The following is a 6,000-nucleotide window of genomic DNA, read 5'->3' as shown; positions in this document are numbered from 1 at the left end:
CATCTAGTTTATCGAATAAAGTAGGATTTTTGGAACAACCATGGCATTCATGCATGCATCTTCACTTTAAGAACAGTTGTTTTGTAGCTTCTATCATATTCTCAGTTGACAACAAAGCCATCAGTTTAATTGTGCAACGACTTAAGCGATAGCCATGCCACGGCCACCTCGGGGACCCTGCATTAACATGCTCACGTGACCTTTGAAGGACTTTTTGAAACGTTCCACCGTGGAAAAGCCTCCTCTGATGTGCGCATACCTCATTGCTTGATGGGGATTAGGCGGCTAATGCATTATGCATGCTGCTGGACTGTGCCGACTTCAGCTTCTGTAGACGCTACTCCACTTTAGAGCTTCATGCCGAATGTGGGTTTTTTTTTTTCAGAGCAGCCCACGAGTGCTCTCCTTTTGCTGTATAAATATTGCTTTACCCGTGGCTGCTGGTGCATTCATGCTTGGTCTGGTTGCCATGTTTTTACTCAATTTGTGCTGCATGCTGGGAAAGTATTTTCCCCCCAGCTCAATTCACCCAAATTAAACTAGACGTGCGTGTTGCATCTGTGTGTAAACACTCTGGAATTTCATTAGATGCACCAATTGTAGTGCATTGCAATACAGTAGTGGCCTAGCAGTTAAGGAAGCGGCCCCGTAATTAGAAGGTTGTTGGTTCGAATCCCGATTCGCCAAGATGCCACTGAGGTGCCACTGAGCAAAGTACCGTCCCCACACACTGCTCCCCGAGTGCCTGTCATGGCCTGCAAAAGGTTCCTGCTCACTCAGGGTGATGGTTAAATGCAGAGGACACATTTCACTGTGTCACTGTGTGCTGTGACAATCACTTCACTTTCACTTTTCACTTACTAAAATGGTCAAGTGCACAGTATATACGGATGGATTATGGTGCAAATATAAGCATTCACATTTTCTTTCACATGTTCATATTCACACCCAGAGTAGAGCAGAGTAAATTTAGCACTGGAGGTGCATTTAATATGCATGCAAGGCAGCCCACACAAACACGGAGAGAGCATGACAACTGTGGGCAGAGAACCTGCACTGGGATGCAATCCCAGGCCTCCTACAGTAGCTGCTGCACGGCGAATTCTCCATGAATTATATATACGCTCGGTATCTGTATCGTAATAAATAATTACGCCAGGACAGCTGTTGGCGCTGGCCGCGCCTTTGTGCTCAGTTCACAGCGTCCAAGCAGTGTTGCAGACATGCATGATGCACAGACAGAGTGGGGCCATTCGCCAGGGCAGCAGAAGTGGCATTTCATTGCAGAAGGAATAGATCAATGATCCCTTTTTTATGGCAATTTTATCTTTCCATGATTGAGTCGAAGAGACCACTGTAATCCTTGTAAAGCATCAATCTCCTGAGGAAGAAGTGCTTTCATTTGGGGTCATATGCATCATAAAAATGGTATTAATAGCATGCTTCTGGATTGCAATGAATTGGAGCAAAACTAAACAAAATAACTGAACAAACGATTATATATGCTTATTAAAATGCCCCGTAGACTCATAATTATGATGCTTTAGTTGATGTTTGTCATTGGACTGAAACAAACGTATTAGGCCTGGGATGAATGCCTTTTTCTTGTGTATACAACTGAAACCTTTTCCAAAAAGATTTTCCTCTGCCTTGGAAATATATCCAGAGAACCAAAGAACGTTTATTAATGGGTTTCGGATCACTTATTGTAACAGATCCAAGCAATTGCTGAACTGAAGAATGAGTCTGTCACAAGGCCTGCAATGCTGCGAATCCTGGAACGTGCACAGAATTAATCAGACCACACCCCCAAGCTCTCATAGAAACAGCGGCGAAAGAGAAGAGCAGGATGTTCATTAACGTCAGCGTGGAGTTTGTCGGGTGCCATGACTTTGGCTGAAAGTGATTCGAGTTCTTAATAGCAGCAATAATAATACATCATTTGTTAAATAAGGGTGGTAGTAGCCTAGTGGGCTACTACCACCATGAACTCGCCCATGAACGATGGTAGTAAGTGGGGTTTGAACCTGGGTCTTCTGGTTCATAGGCGAGTGTTTTACCCATCCACATGCTAGCAAGGCCCGTGGGTTCATGGCTCGTGGTTCACGGTGGTGTGGCTATTGGTGCACAACTGACACAATATACATCTACAGTGGATGATAGGGAAGCAAATACATCTGTCCACGTTATGATAGACAAAACATATATCAGATACAGCCCCTTTTAAAGGCCTAATTAAAATACTTTTAATGTGAGATGATAGACTATAAATTGTAATATCTGACAACCATAGCTACAATATTACAGTGAACTAGAATATTTTCCTCTTTTCATTGGGAGTTGTAGTAAAGCTGAGAATTTCTGCATAAGGTTTGAATTACTTGATCTATCTGCTGCCTTCGATACAGTTAACCATGAAATTCTTCTCACCACACTCTCTGATTTAGGAGTTACAGGAACCGTACTAGATTGGTTCACCTCTTATCTTCACGACAGGTCCTTCAAGGTATCATGGGGAGGTGAGACATCTGACCTCTCTAGGGTAACCACAGGGGTTCCACAAGGCTCTGTCCTTGGCCCCCTTCTATTCTCAATATACATTCGCTCACTTGGTCACATCATCCAATCACATGGCTTCTCCTATCACTCTTATGCTGATGACACCCAGCTCTATCTGTCATTCCCACCAGAAGATGCTACTATAGCAACACAAATTTCGGCCTGCCTCTCAGACATATCGGCATGGATGTCTGAGCGACACCTCCAACTCAACCTATCCAAAATCGAGATTCTGATCTTTCCGGGCAACAATTCCCCTCAGCAAAACCTTTCAATTCAAATTGGCTCGCTACTGTTAACACCCACGGCATCTGCCAAAAGCCTTGGAGTTTGGATAGATAACAAACTGAGTTTGAACCATCATGTTGCTGCAATCTCCAGATCCTGCAGGTTCACTCTCTACAACATTCGCAAGATTCGACCTTTTCTCTCGCAACAGGCTACGCAGCTCTTCGTCCTGGCAACAGTCATCTCTAAACTCGACTACTGTAACTCTCTCCTGGCTGGAGCCTCTGCAGTCACCATAAAACCACTCCAGATGATCCAAAATATGGCAGCCCGTCTCATCTTCAATCAGCCAATATACACGCATGTTACACCTCTTCTTACCTCCCTCCACTGGCTCCCGGTAGCTGCTCGCATTGAGTTCAAATCCTTGATGCTGCCTACAGGGCTGTAAATGGAACTGCGCCCTCCTACATCAACACACTACTACCTAGCTACACTCCTGCACAGAAGCTACAATACTACCTCCTACATCAACACACTACTACCTAGCTACACTCCTGCACGCTCTCTCAGATCAGCAAACGAAAGGAGACTAAAAATTCCTTCTTCACGGGGTCTCCGATTCCAATCATGTCTGTTCTCCGTTGTTGTCCCTGGCTGGTGGAACAACCTGCCCTCCTCCACACGACTAGCCGAGACTATCACCACTTTTAAGAAGCAGGTGAAAACCCTCTTGTTCAAAAAATATTACAGACAAATCTAACACTTACACACGCACATGCGTACACATTGCACAAACAATACAAAAATGTATAAATACATTATAATTTTTCTTTGTCTAGCACCTAACAATCTCTGAGCATGCTCTTCATTGACAAGTTGAGCCTTATCAGGGCTCTTAGTTTGTAAACTCAATATTCTATAGAAATCGAACGAGAATTGCTGGTGTCTTCCTCTTGTAAGTCGCTTTGGATAAAAGCGAAATGGACCCGTAATACAATGGGCTCAAATCCCGAACTGTCAAGGTGCCACCGAGGTCCCCATGATCAAGGCACCGTCCCCACACACTGCTCCCCGGGCGCCTGTCATGGCCGCCCACTGCTCACCAAGGGTGACGGTTAAATGCAGAGGACACGTTTCACCGTGTGCACTGGGTGCTGTTCTGTGGTGGGTGGATGTTTTCTACGTTCTCTGGTTAGGAGTTGGTTGTAATGTGTTTACCTGTTACTTGTCCATAGCACATATTAGTCCAAGAACCTTCAGGAGGGCTTATTGTTGCCCACAGAACTCCCTTAAGGTTGGAACACACAAACACACACACACACACTCACACACACTCGCACACACACACACAGAGCAGATGCAGCTTTGGAAAATACTGCATGAACCCTCCAGAGGCTCCACGGCATCTGGAATCCTACATCACTCTCCAGCGCCTGTTTTAATGCCTCTCGGTTTACAGCAAGGAGACCTGGAGTCGCTCATTCCGCTCATCAGTTCCTTGAATGAAATACGGGCCACTTGATGGCCTCATGAATTTATTTATGTGTTCTGTGTTCCCGCTGCTGCCACGTCTCTAATTGCGCCACTTTTCAGCCGAATCGTTCCATGTGCCAGGCCCGAATAACGCCTCCTCTTTTTAACGATCATTACGACATCACAATTCTTTTAATTCAGACTTTTTGATAATGCCAACACTAACACAACCGCAATGCTGGAAATGGTGATGTGCTACAGTTGTGCCAAGAGCCAATTTCTCCCGCTAATTGGCTCCTTTTTCATTGAAACACACGGAGGGGAGAGATGGTGTTGAAAGCCGCAGCAGCCAACCAGCAGGGGCGCTAGAGCTCAGCAGGCTTTGCTTTAGAGAAAGTAGGATATCCAAGCAATCAATCAGCAAAATCTGAAAAGTGTAAATATTAGAGGTGGGCATAGATTAATTTTCTTAATCTAGATTAATCTCACTGTAATCTTGGGATTAATCTAGATTAATATAGAGTAAACAAAATTAATCTAGATTAAACTAAATTTTAGATTCATCTACATTAATGTAGATTAAAATGGCTTATTTGAATTCTGCCGAAGGCATTCAGAATATGTGTTCTACCCAAATAATGACTAAAAGTAAGTCTTTGAGAATGGGTTTCTCAAGCCAGGTGGCGCATTAGACCAGGGGCTCATCTCCTGTTTCCAAAATGCATCACAAACTGCTTGAGAAAGCTGCTCTACTATGATAATTGGTGATGAAAATAAATTATGTTCAATAAAATGTACTTGTGTTTACCAACTGTTTATTCAGTTAAATAGCTGCATCCATGTTACCGCGTCACGTTTGATGTGGTAATTTCACAGTTCGAAGACTCGTTCTTGCCCCCTACAGTGCAATTCGGCTAGGTATACATCCACGCTAAAATATCAAGGTGAAAGTCATCATAGTGTAGCGGTTCTTCTTCTGCGTTGTGGAACTTTTTGATTCCGTTTCTTGAACCACAAATGATGAGCTGACACCCAAGAGATTTTCTGTGCAAAGTGTATTCTGTACAAAAAGCAAGGTCGCGTCAGAGCATCGCGTCTTTCTGCACCTCTCTCTACAATATACAGTATTAAAAGAACATAAAAAAATATTCACAATATAACACGCATGCAAAATATTCCTCATAGGTACAGAAATTAAAATGAAAGAAATAACTTTTTGCACACAAACCCCACGCACCTCTCACAACTCACGCCATGTGTCCAAGAGACCTGAACCGGTTCCCAAATACAAAATAAAAGTCATTAGGAAATAAGAAAATAAAAGACACAAGAAAGAAGAAATATATTTATAAATCTAGTGTAACCATTTAACTCCGGCACAATTGCTTGCGTAGTATAGAACCAGCTCCCAACCCAACTTTGTGAATAGATTAACAGCGATATTTTTTTATCGCCCGATAAGAGTCTCACATTAACGGCGATAACGGCCCACCACTAATAAATATCCGAGCAAATTGTCAAAGACCAAATTGTGACGTCTCTAGAACCGTACCGCATGTAGACTTTTCCTGGCCGGTCGTGGGAATATTACGTGAATCTATGGCCATGACAGGTGTGTTACATGGGCTGTCTCTTCCCCTCTCAGGCAAGCAAAAAAAATGACACCGGGCCTTTAAAGCAAAGACTTTTTAGAATTAAAAAATAATAAAAAAACAAAAAACTTAAAAGACCATGTGC

Source organism: Denticeps clupeoides, unplaced genomic scaffold (genome assembly GCF_900700375.1).
Source record: "Denticeps clupeoides unplaced genomic scaffold, fDenClu1.1, whole genome shotgun sequence".
NCBI lineage: Eukaryota > Metazoa > Chordata > Actinopteri > Clupeiformes > Denticipitidae > Denticeps > Denticeps clupeoides.
The sequence above is the reverse complement of the archived record's forward strand: the minus strand, read 5'-3'. Positions refer to the sequence as shown.